Genomic DNA, 13,319 nt, shown 5'->3' with positions numbered 1-13,319 from the left:
GTTAAATATTCTCAAACATTTTAGTGATAAATAAAATTCAAATTATATTATTTCCAATTTATTATTATCACGTTTTATAATGGACAAATGTTTCCAATTTTTTATTTCTTAAGTCCGAGAACAAAAACATGTAAGACATACCTCAGGCTCTTACTGAATTAAGTATATGAGAAGTGGTTCTCAAATTTTTATTTCTCATTAAATCTGAGAAAAAAACAACATAAAACTTATGTCAAGCTTTTATTGAATTCAGTACATGAGAACTGGTTAGAATTTTTGTATTTTTCACGAAGTCTGAGAACCAAACATACAAGGCTTTTTGTCAGGCTTTGTAGGTTATGTAAAGAAATTGCGACAGGTGGCTACCAAATCTCAGGTTATTATTGTTTAAAGCCCATATACAGGAGACGTACTTTAACTGACGATTCAAAGATTTTAATCAGTGATGTCGAGAAAACCCACTTGTAGAGAAATATTTATGCAAAAACGGCTCGTTTGGGTTGAGAAAATATTTTACTGACCTGTAACGTTATTTATTTTACATTGATACAGTTGTGTGTTGTAAAGTAAACAAAGGTTTTTGTGAGAACCTTTCGTATTCAGTCCAACTTCTTTCACTTTTAGTCTCTGTTTATATGTTTCAGTCGAATTTGTGAACTTGACGATGACCGAAGAAGGTCGAAACGTTGTTTGCTCCTCTACGTAAAAAAATTTCTCAACCCAAACGAGTCGTTTTTACATACATATATATCTGTCGAATATTATTCAACTTTTATATTCTGGTGTACTTTTAAGGTAATTGTGGCTGACGTATAAATCTGCACCATTAGGACCAATCAAAGGGGGGGACAAAATGATCATTTGGTCAAGAGGAAGCTTTAAATTAAACCAATTATTAATTTTTTTTTTACAGTTGTTATGCATTTACCAATCAGACCGAAATGTGGAACACATTCTCAGATTAGAGTTGTAAATTATGCATAGAAATTAAATATTCAAATTATATTTCACTTTCATGTTTTTACGTGTCATAAGTTTTAAATTTTATTATCGCCAAGGGCTCGAAAGACAGAAGTGGTGGCCTGCTCCTCTCTGAGAAGACGTGATCCTGAATAAAACGTCACATAGATTTTGCCTTTGGTATGATTGGCCCAACGAGACCCATAGCGTGCTAGACTGTAAACTGGTAGATTCATTATTCCTGCCCGATTGCTAAAGAAAAAAAAATCCATCCAGTTGGCGGTGGGTTCTATTAACTAAATGTTTTCTCATTAGATTATCAATTCCACAATTAGAGACGGCTAGTGTAGACAATCTTGGAGAACTTTACTCAAATATGTAATAAAACAACAACAAACAAAAACTAACTTTGCAAGCTTCAACTATTTATTATCCAATCTTTGTTAAAATGTTTCAGGTGACTTGCAACTGTAAACCACTTGCAAAGTAAGCGAGTCATACATCAGCATATTTTAACCTCTTGTAATAATTTAGCAATTAGCATTTAACCATTATTATTTTTTTTATTAGCCATAGTGTTACTAGCAACAAAACGAACTGAGAGTTTCAGCTTTAGCGTGATAAAATCTTAAAACGTATAGAAACAGTTAAGATCGAAGTAAACGTTTGCCCAAATATTAACTGTCTCTCTCTCTTTTTTAATCTTACGGCGATTTTAACCATATCTTTATCTTTTCAGTTTATTAACCACATAGCAGCGTATGTTTAATAGTGGTATACTGTATGTATTTCTAACGGCTTGCCTTAACCCACCAAACAAGAGAACTTTGTTGTTTTTTTTACGCACCAGCGAACAAACGTAGCTTAGGAATGGGTATATAAGGACTTGAACTATCTGTGACGTCATATATGGAACAAATAACTTCGAATCCGGTTTTTTCTAAAGGACATCGTTGTATGACTATTTATTTTCCATGCGTGATTATCATTTCCGTTTGTAACTTAAACGTTTTCCTTTCACGTAAAAAGTATAAACTGTACAAAGCTAGACAATAATACATAAAGCGATTTGATTTGAAAACTGCATATATAGGCCAGCAATGTCCTTGATTTTTATAGGGCGTGGCACAGTGGTTATTGTACGCATTAGCTTCAGGCAGATTTCTAGCTTACCAGATCCTAAGATTTATTATTGCCTTAAGTATTCAAACAAATAACGATAAGACTTGAGTAATAGTATTAACACTATGGTTAAAGTGATGCGTATTCGTCATAAAACTATGACAAAAAGCTTAAGAAAGCGATCCGGTAACTAAGTATTTCATTTATTTATTTGTCAGGTAATTACGTAACGCCCTCTAGTGGTAGAGTGCCAAGTCTGTGGACTTTACAACGCTAGAAACCGCGTTTCGATACCCATGATGGCCAGATCACAGGTAGCCTTTTGTGTAATTTTGTGCATAACTACAAACAAACAAACAAGCAATAATCGACTGCTTAACAAGGTCATCAGAAAACTTGAATGTTTGTTGTGTGACTTTAGTGTTAGTCACTTTGTAGTCCGAACAATAACATTCTCATCACTAAATCAAGCCACGGGTAACAAAGCTGTTCTCATATGTTTGAGAATCAAATAATTAATTAACTTTACGTGGTTGCTTGTTTTTCTTTCAAAGGCAGAGAGAACCACACTAGGTTATATGTGTGAAAGTAAAGTGTAACAACGCTCTACCAGGGATCTTCAGAATTATTGCGATACAAACTGGACGGTAAGAAGAGTAAAAGTTTTCATCCAGTTTAGTTATGTCACAACACATCAGATTTAGGGTAAGGTAGTATACTATAACACATTATTTATCTGAACACCATACATTACACCCGGAGGTCTTTTTATGAAAAAGTTAAAGGTGAAGCACACAATCACTGTATAAATATTATGAACTTAAAAGACTATTGGGTACACTATAATGTACTGTATACATATATATGTAACACGAGACTCGCACTTCATTTATTGAACATTTTATTATATTTTCAATGGAAACGGGCCCTAGAAGAAGTCAAGAGATATTCTTGGGCAGAAATTTGCGGCATTGCCAATTGGGAAATACATTGATGAATATTAAAGAAGACACACTAGTTCTAGCAAAAAAATAAAACTGACAACAGCTTTAGCAATAGCGCAGGAAAACTCTATAATTTATTTTGTTTATTAAGGGCTTATTAAAGCGAGAGTAGTTACAAAATCAGACTAATGCTAACTGTGGCGCAGCTTCCTTGTTTCTCTGAATGCAGTTGTAAAAGTATTAGACGTTTAAAGATCAATCGAAGAATTAAGACATTTCAAAGTAACAAGAAACGGTGAAGATTCAGTGCGGTACAAATTTTAAAAAGTGAAAATTTAGAATGGTACAAATTAAAAAGCGAAAATTTAGAATGGTACAAATTGAAAAGCGAGAATTTAGAATGGTACAAATTAAAAAGTGAAAGTTCAGAATGATACAAATTTTAGTGAATTAGTGAAGTACAAATTTTTAAAAGTGAAGATATAGAACGGTACAAATTATAAAAAATGAAAGTTGAATGATGGAATTTTATGAACTAAATACAGTTTGATTACTGTTGACGTTATCAAAAATATTGAGTAGAATGAAACATTTATAACTTATTATATTTCGGAGTTTAACCCCCACCTTTGCCATAATCTTCACATACATTAATGCCGTATAAGTATTGGATATATATAAAAGTATCTCAGATCGATAACACATTCGTTATTGTATTCTGTTACTTTCTTTGAAAACACTTTTCCTTATCAGCACTTTTCCACTAAAAACGCTACACTTGCGAACCGTACGTATACATAAAATAGGTCAAGTACGTTAGTCTTTCGATCTAAATATTTTTCTGGAAAATTCAACCAATGGTCATAGAAGCCTGAGAAAATTTTCTCGTACCATGTTGCAGAGGTCAAACACAGTCACGCCCTACTGCCCATACTGAAGCAGTGTGATTGTTTGCCAACAATATCCCGATACACGTAAATACCACCTGGAAATATCACCGTAATTATCTGAAGGTTACACAAGCTCCACACACACACACACACACTGCTTTTTCGCTATGGTTTCCTCTCGATTACAAAACAGCGAAAAAGTGAGACATAATGAAATAAATAGAGTGAGAGAAATATCTATTTCCGTTATGTTTTAACTTAAATCCGAATGGTTTTATGTTTATATAACTTTCTGCTTCTTTGGTTTGCTAAACTATTTTCGGAGTTTATTTCATCTACATTTTACATTCATATAAATATTTTAAGGCAAAAATAATAATGTTAATGATTTATAAAAAATCAAATAATTAAACGATCAGATTATTATTATTATTTTTCGAGAACCTGAACGGCACCTTGTTTGAAATATGGGTTAAACAGCTGGGTCAAAGATCTCTAAGGAAGGATAACTAGTCAGAAGACTTGCCACGTACGTGGCTGAACTTAAACGAATAGTGAAAATGACTGTCACTTTTATAACACGTATACAGCTGAAAATGCGGAATTTTCTCAGCGACATATCGCTAATTCAGTCCTTGGACATTTCAATACTTCCTTCGTTTGATTGCAGTTAAGGAAAGCTACACAATGGACTATCTGTGATCTGCTTACCACGGGTATCGAAACTCGGTTTCTACCTCTGTTGGTCCACAAACATTCTACTGTGTCACTGGGGCGGGGATAATAAGCTTGTTGTTTCCTAATTATTAGAACACGTCCAGACTCTTTAACTGAGTATTACAAATGTAAAACAAAATTTGTAGGTGCTTAAATTTCATTAGTTCTAAGTAGTGTTATGTTTTTTCAATATTTCATATCATGGATGTTTTGATACAAACTTTAAATTATGTTAGTTTAAGTTAGAAACTTAATGGTAAAGCTAGGGAACTTTAGTTTTTCTATCAATCATTTATTTTAATATTTCCGTTTAAAAAAAATTGAAATCATTATGTGCAAATACAAAGTTTTTAATATATACTCTGTATATTTAGGCCCCAAATCATTGCTTCAATGCTCAAACCAACAGTATCAGTTCACATAAAAAGGGTAAACATGTAAAGCTCATATTTATATTACTAATATTTTCAGGCGCAGCATGGGCAGGTGGTTAAAGCACTCGCCTCACAATCTGAAAGTAGCGAATCCCCGTTACATCAAAGATGTTCGCTCTTACAGCCATGGGGGGCGTTACGATGTATAATCAATCCCATTATTTGTTGATAAAAGAGTAGCCCATGAGTTAGTGGTGGGTGGTGATGACTAGCTGCCTTCCCTCTAGCCTTACACTACTAAATTAGGGACGGCTAGTACAGATAGCCCTCGTGTATCTTTGCACAAAATTCCAAACAACACTAATATTTTTAAATGTTAACCTCACCTACATCACAGCCGTTTCTCTGGAATAAGTAGGTATTTTAACACAAGAACTTAAAACTTGCTTTATAATTAGCAGATATATATATTTTCAGTCATAAGTGCAGGTTCAGCCAATAAACAAATGTTGCCATGGTATTTACTGTAATGTCTGATTTGCTAAACTGACAACCACCAACATCGATCGAATCACAGTAGATATCAATAACTTTGTGACTTGAATGTCTTTCACTGAAGCGACAGTTCACGTGAATGTTGCCCGACAACCCAATGTGGTATGAAACCAACCTTACGTCCCCCTACCTTAGGAGAACAGAACTATAGAGGGGTGAGGTTATTGGAGCAAATAAGTTACTTGATGGACTTTCTGTGAATGTTGAATAATCAAAACATTTTGGCACAGTTATTTGCACACAAATACTCGCTTGTTTTCAACCGTGCGGCTTCATTAAGAACACGAGGTTTTTTTTTTTTTTCATTCGTCGCTCAAAGATAGATTCAAAGTGAAAACATATTTTCTACGTCATCATGAATGTACGTGAAATACATAAACACTTGCATAACGGCGCCTGCTAATTTCTTTTAGCTTATTCTGTAGAAAATGGTAGAAACCTATTGGCTGATTCTTTTTAAGCCTTTAAATTTCATTATCTGGATGAGACATACTTTACAATTTTCTAAGAGAACGAGTCGCAGAAATGTAGCTGAACAAGATTGCTTATTATATATCTCTGAATTTCAAACAAAAAGTATGAAGTTATCGAACAAGAACTGAGGCCCGAAAAACAGATTCGATTGGTTAATACATTCTGTGAAAGCTTTCAATAGTCAAATTGCGTGTAATCTAGTATTTCCGATTGAACAAGTTAGCTTGTTTTTTTTTTTTAATTTCGCGCAAAACTACACAAGGGCTATCTGCGTTAGCCGTCCCTAATTTAGTAGTGTAAGACTAGAGGGAAGGCAGCTAGTCATTACCACCCACAGCCAACTCTTGGGCTACTCGTTTACCAACGAATAAATGGATTGACCGTAACGTTATAACGCCCCCACGGCTGAAAGAGCGAGCTGGTTTGGTGCGACGGGGATTCGATCCCGTGACTACGAGTCGAACGCCTTGACCCATCTGGCCATACCGGTTCAACAAGTTGCTAATCACATAAATACATTAATCAACAATGCTTGTAATTACATACGTATATTTATACAGTACTTTTTTTATAATTTGTATTTCACGTTGTACTAAACTGTAAATTCTATTATACGCTCGGATATTTTGACGCCGTTTATTTTCTGTCATATATAACACTGATTTTTATAAGGTAACGGAGTGTTTATCTCTTACAACCGCGCAACAAAATTACGAGGTCCCTGAAAACGCCCGTTAGTGTGCAACTTTTGGAGGACCCTGCAGTCTGATAACCTTCTTCTGCTTGAAGTCTTGGATACTGTTTCCACTGATTATTGTTCATGAAACATCAAATTTCATCACTGTCATAGTTCTACGAACAGTAAAAGTAGTTGTACAAATTCTATGATACATTTATTTCTGTACCAAGGGCTCAAACTGAAGGTCCTCTAAGGGGTGCGATACTTAAGGAGACGAGAAGCAGGACGTACAGAAATATTCCTGACATTGAAAATTGGTCCAGCATGAGCAGGTGGGTTAAGGTGTTCGACTCGTAATCTGAGGGTCGCGAGTTCGAATCCCCGTCACACCAAAAATGCTCGCCCTTTCAGCCGTGGGGACGTTATAAAGTGACGGTCAATCCCACTATTCGTTGGTAAAATAGTAGCCCAAGAGTTGGCTGTGGGTGGTGATGACTAGTTGCCTTCCCTCTAGTCTTACACTGCTAAATTAAGGACAGCTAGCGCAGATAGCCCTCGTGTAGCTTTTCGCGAAATTCGAAAAACAAACATTGAAAAATTGCCCACGCTATCAGATTTCCATTAGAAAAATAATACGGGGTAATTCTAAGGAGAAGAAAATGTGTAAAAATAACACAAATGAAAGTAGGTTGATCCATATCTATGGATTTACTGGGAGGGGCTCCTGAGACATGTTGTTTAATATCATGGGGAGACTTGAGCTAATAAAGTTTGGAAACTCTTACTCTATACAACGTGATCTCACACAAAATTATTTGCATGTTCAAAATGGTGTAGATAATTTAATTTCACACAGAGTGAAGTAAAAGGTTTTTTTTAACGATTTTATTTTGTAGAAAAACAAACGATATGAAGACAAAAGAAAAAGTAAAAACAAAAAAATAGTTACCTGCAAATTTAAATATGTGAATATGTTTTATTCCTAAACTGTCTTCCCGGCACGGCCAGGTGGTTAAGACACTCGAATCCACGTCACACTAAACATGCTCGTCCTTTTAGCCGTGGGGGCGTTATAATGTGACGGTCAATCCCACTATTCGTTGGTAAAAGACTAGCCCAAGACTTGGCAGTGAGTGGTGATGACTATCTCCCTTTTTTCTAGTCTTACAGTGCTAAATTAAGGATGGCTAGCGCAGATAGCCCTCGTGTAGCTTTGCGTGAAATCCAAAAGAAACCAAACCTGAACTGTCTTAAAATAAACACAAAAATGGAGTTTGTGGCAATATTAAAACACAAAAATCAATATTATCAAAAGTTTTGAAATATTTTTGGGTTACCAGGTTTTCAGAGTAAAGAAAAAAACTGGAATATTTTTTTTGCATATGAAAAGACATCGTAACGGCCGTGAAAAAAGTAAATTTCAGTAATACACTTTTTTACGTTTGCTAAGTAAGCTGATGTTTATTGAATCGTATTTTAAAACCATAGGTGGACAGTAGTTGTTTGTTAAAAGCTTCTGTATTTTAAAATAATAGTAAATGAAATAAAAAACTCGTCTAAGTTATTCTGAACCTAATTTCGTAACTGGGCTTGTATTTAAACCTCAATTCCTGCTGAGTGAAAGGCTAGGTCAAGAAGAACCTAGCGGATAAGAAAGGAACAATGTACTGTGAGATTTGTCTTTGGCAAGTGTTTCTCCAAGTAAAGTTGTAAGAGTTGTATGTAATGACAAACCGTACATATCAAACTTACGATGAGACACAGAAAATGTTGTTTGTTTTAAATGTCGATCAAAGCTACACGAGGGCTAGCTGCGTTAGCCGTCCCTAATTTAGCAGTGTAATACTAGAGAGAAGGCAGCTATTTATCACCACCAACCGCCAAGTCTTGGATATGACTTGGATTTTTACGCCTTAAAAATTGGTTCGGAACGTGCTATTTTTATGCTCTATATAATAGCTGTATTAATAAGATATTTACTTTTATTTTTCTATCACTTGTTATATTTTTCTCAAACACATGTAGATGGCGTTTTGTTTTTGAATTACGTTGGGCTGAGCTATTTTAGTTGTTTACAGTAAAATATAATTTTATGCATTTACACATAACTTAAGGATAACATGGGACTTATTGGTCCTTCTAAGCCGCCCTATTCAGTAAACTAAACCTTAAAAATAAAACACGCAAAAGCACCTTATCATTTATATATTTATCACATTTTTCACTTTAAACTCCCATGAAGTAAAATTAACTGTATCTTCTATATCGGAAGGCAATCCATTCTAAAGAAAAAAAAAAAAACTATCTTAGCTGAAGATAACTGTTGCACTGCCGACATTTATACTTGTGTTCTCTAATTTACCTTTCTAAGCATTTGGTACGAAAAGAAAAAGTGATACATCAATATTACCAGTTCGCTTAACAATATTAAATAACTCAGTCAGATCTCCTCTTACTGTTCTCTATTTTAAAGAGAGAAACAATTGCAGTAATAACATAGTTGCTCACTTCTTGAAACATCTTTCTTTGAGGATTGATGTATATATGTATTTCAAAAATGTTCAGTTATTTATTTCAAAATAGTTATGAATTACTTTTGAGTTATATCTACATATCAGTATATTTAATGCCCTTTTAAATATTTGAAACAAATGAGATAAAGATTTTAGTTTCCACTAGATGGCGGGCTACACATATTTAGCTCTAAAGATGATCGTAATTGATGGTCACAATTGCCTTTCGAAACAAGTACGTACATCTGAACATACAAAATATTTTGATTTACCACTTTCAGCACAGATGATTTTTAATGATAATTCAATTTCTTAAAAGCAGTAAAATGCTAACAATATAGACTGTGGTAAATGTACTGGCTTACTGTAATGTGACTTTAAATCAGTAGGCGCGAATACATGCCACTATTAAAATATGCTTATGTATTGTACATTATTAATACATTTAAATAATTTGTTCCAGGTTTTTTTCCCTCTGGAGAACAACATTATTGTTGATTATTATTTTTAAAGATAACTTTTAAGCATTTGCATTTCATCGATAGAGTATACTGAGGAACTGCAATGATGTCTGTTATGTTTAGGAAAGACAAGCGATGAACACCACAATCTCAGGTTGTTTACGTATAGACATCGCACGTTATTATCGCTATATTTATGGGGTTTAAAGTAAAGGCAAGATCAATTTTGAACCCCCTCGTTATTAGATTTTAACGTATAGACAACACACGCTATTATCGGTATACTGATGGGTTTTTACATATAGACAAGACACGTTATTAACTCTATGTTAATGGGTGTTTACATATATACAAGAGAGGTTATTAACACCGTATTACTGGGTTTTTACATATATACAAGAGAGGTTATTAACACCGTATTAATGGGTTTTTAGGTACATACAATACACGTTATTGACACTGTATTAATGGGGATTTTTTACGTAAGATAAAACGCTATTAACGTCGTATCGATATTGAGAAAATGCATGAAAACATTTATAATGTACACGTTTTTTTTGGAATTCCTTTATAATTTATTTTTTTATTAGTGTTGCGTGAAAACCTAAGAATATAACCGGTGTGAGAAGATGAAATAAAAGAAACAGTCCTACAGCACGTTCCTGTTTATTTCATAACAATGTAATTTAACAAGCGTGCTAATTTACTTTATTGGTCTCGGGGGGACGGTTGGTTAACGTGCTCGGATTATGAATCTAAGTGTGTGGATGAAGTCCATGGTTTGCTGTCACTTCTCACAAAAATGCTCTACATAGGCTTCAGAGCTGAACTGTTAGGTTTTATCGAATTCTAAAATCTTCTACGTAAGTTTCAAGCTTTAACTGCCAAGTTTTATCGAATTCTAAAATCTTCTACATAAGTTTCATGTTTTAACTGCCAAGTTTTATCTAATTCTAAAATATTTTACATAAGTTTCAAGTTTCATCTGCCAAGTTTTATCGAATTCTAAAATCTTTTACATAAGTTTCAAGTTTCATCTGCCAAGTTTTATCGAATTTTAAAATCTTCCACATAAGTTTCAAGTTTCATCTGCCAAGTTTTATCGAATTCTAAAATCTTCTACATAAGTTTCATGTTTCAACTGCCAAGTTTTATCGAATTCTAAAATCTTCTACATAAGTTTCAGGTTTTAACTGCCAAGTTTTATCGAATTCTCAATTGTTCTTCTTCCTCAGGTTGGCTAAGTATCGCAAACTTCTAATAAGTGATAGTAATATCACATTTTATAAAATACTACGGTTAAATAATGCTCCGATTTCTCAGGGATATCCTGTTTCATTCGAATCGATAGCAACCTAGCGGATAATATCACATATTTTTGACAAAGAAGACAAACGATTTTTCGTTTTAGAAATCAAATCTTTGGAATGAAATCAGTATTTTTTTTCATTTTTATCAAGAACTTTAATATGGCGGGAATTTTCACACGAGTTTATATTTTATTATAACTTAATGTACGATTGAACTCGTTAACATAATCTGTTTCATTTAGGACTACTATCTTATTTCCTTTATGTATGTTTTTCAACTTAGATATTTTTATATGCTGTACGATTTTTTACTGAATTTTAGTTGTAAAAAAAGTAAAACTGCTAAGGTTAACATTTGTACGAAAAGTAAATTGAATGAAATAAGACTTTGTTTTTCTTAGTACAAAGCTACACAACGGGGTATTTGCATCTTGTCCAACATGGTAATTCCATCCCCGGATTTTAACTTTGAAATTATGTAAGCAGACTCATTGACGGGATAGAAGACAAAAGTTACACAGAAAGTATTTGTATAAAACATTTTACATGATTTTATACAGCGATGAAAGAAACAATTTCCTTCCTATTTTATAACAATACTTTCGAGTAAAACTTTTGGAAATTGTGAACGAGTTATATTTTATTTTCAGTATAATTTATATAATGCTAATTTTCAGAAAATTTCCAAAGGCCAGTTGTTATTATGTTTGTGACTAGTAATTGAAATAAATTTATCTTTCATTACCACCTTTGTCCGGCAGAGCCAGATGGTTAAGGCACTCGATTCGTAATCCGAGGGTCGAGGGTTCGAATTACCCTCACACAAACATGCTCGCTCTTTCAGCCGTAGGGGCGTTATAATGTAACGGTCAATCCCACTCTTCGTTGGTAAAAGAGTAGCCAAAGAGTTGGCGGTGGATGGTGATGACTAGCTGCCTTCCCTCTAGCCTTACACAACTAAATTAGGGACGGCTAGCGCAGGTAGCTCTCATGTAGCTTTGCTCGAAATTCAAACAAACAAACAAACAAACAAACAAATCTGCATGATCTGGTGGTTAAGGCGTTTGACTCACAATCACGGGGTTGCGTGTTTGAATACTCGTCCAACCAAACAGCCGTGAGGGTGCTATAATTAAAAATGAATCTCTCTATTCTTTGATAAAGGAGTAGCCCAAGAATTATTAGCGGATGTTGTTGATTAGCTGTCTTTACTCTAGCCTATCACTGCTAAAGTAGGGGCAAATAGCCCTTCTAAAACTTTGCGTTGGACTTGAAACAAATTATTCTCACCCATATTGTAATTTAATGAATTATTTTCTTGAAATGATAGCTTTAAAACCAAAATATATCTATTACATTGAATGTGAAGAATTATTTTATATTTTAATTAGAAAATTCATAATTGATTGGCTTATTTCTGTGTCAAGAATGTCATGTTATTGGTATGTAATTGCAAGATATTTAATTTATGTTTAAATTGAGAAATTAATAATAAATGTAAATACGCTATTACTTTTATTATTATATTCAGAAGTATATCTTAAATCGTAGTTAGTTGCATTCATTTTATTTAATTTGACCAGTGGCACAGAAAGCCCATTGTGTAGTTTGGGGTTAATCTCAAAAACTTACTCATTTTAAACTAATTTTTACCCTGAATAAAGTTTGATTTAGTAAAAAACATGCCGAACTATGGATCGTCAGACCCATCACTCGCGTCCTAATTCAACGTACTCACGATAAAAAATTAGGGTATGTTATGAGAGAAATGACGAACTTTCACTATTCTGTCACACAAGAGAAACCCAAGAGATGGCAGTGAGCACATTTGTTTGTTTTGGAATTTCGCACAAAGCTACTCGAGGGCTATCTGTGCTAGCCGTCCCTAATTTAGCAGTGTAAGACTAGAGGGAAGGCAGCTAGTCATCACCACCCACCGCCAACTCTTGGGCTACTCTTTCACCAACGAATAGTGGGATTGACCGTAACATTATACACCCCCACGGCTGGGAGGGCGAGCATGTTTAGCGCGACGCGGGCGCGAACCCGCGACCCTCGGATTACGAGCCAGGCCGTGAGCACATTCAACAAACACCTTTCCTCTGGTTGATCAGTTCAAATTGGTGACGACCATGAATCTTATAATTTAACTGTTTCCTGAAAGTTATTGTATTTGTAGGTTTACTCCGAGCCAGTAACGCTAGAGGACTTTATTCTTATTAGGAAAAACACGATAACGGACACAATATTATATTTCCGAATTATTAGAGGTAATATGAAAAAAAAACCCTTAATTACGAGTCTGTCTGTGAGTTAACGT

Source organism: Tachypleus tridentatus, chromosome 7, assembly GCF_004210375.1.
Source record: "Tachypleus tridentatus isolate NWPU-2018 chromosome 7, ASM421037v1, whole genome shotgun sequence".
Lineage (NCBI taxonomy): Eukaryota > Metazoa > Arthropoda > Merostomata > Xiphosura > Limulidae > Tachypleus > Tachypleus tridentatus.
Note: the sequence above shows the minus strand (reverse complement) of the source record.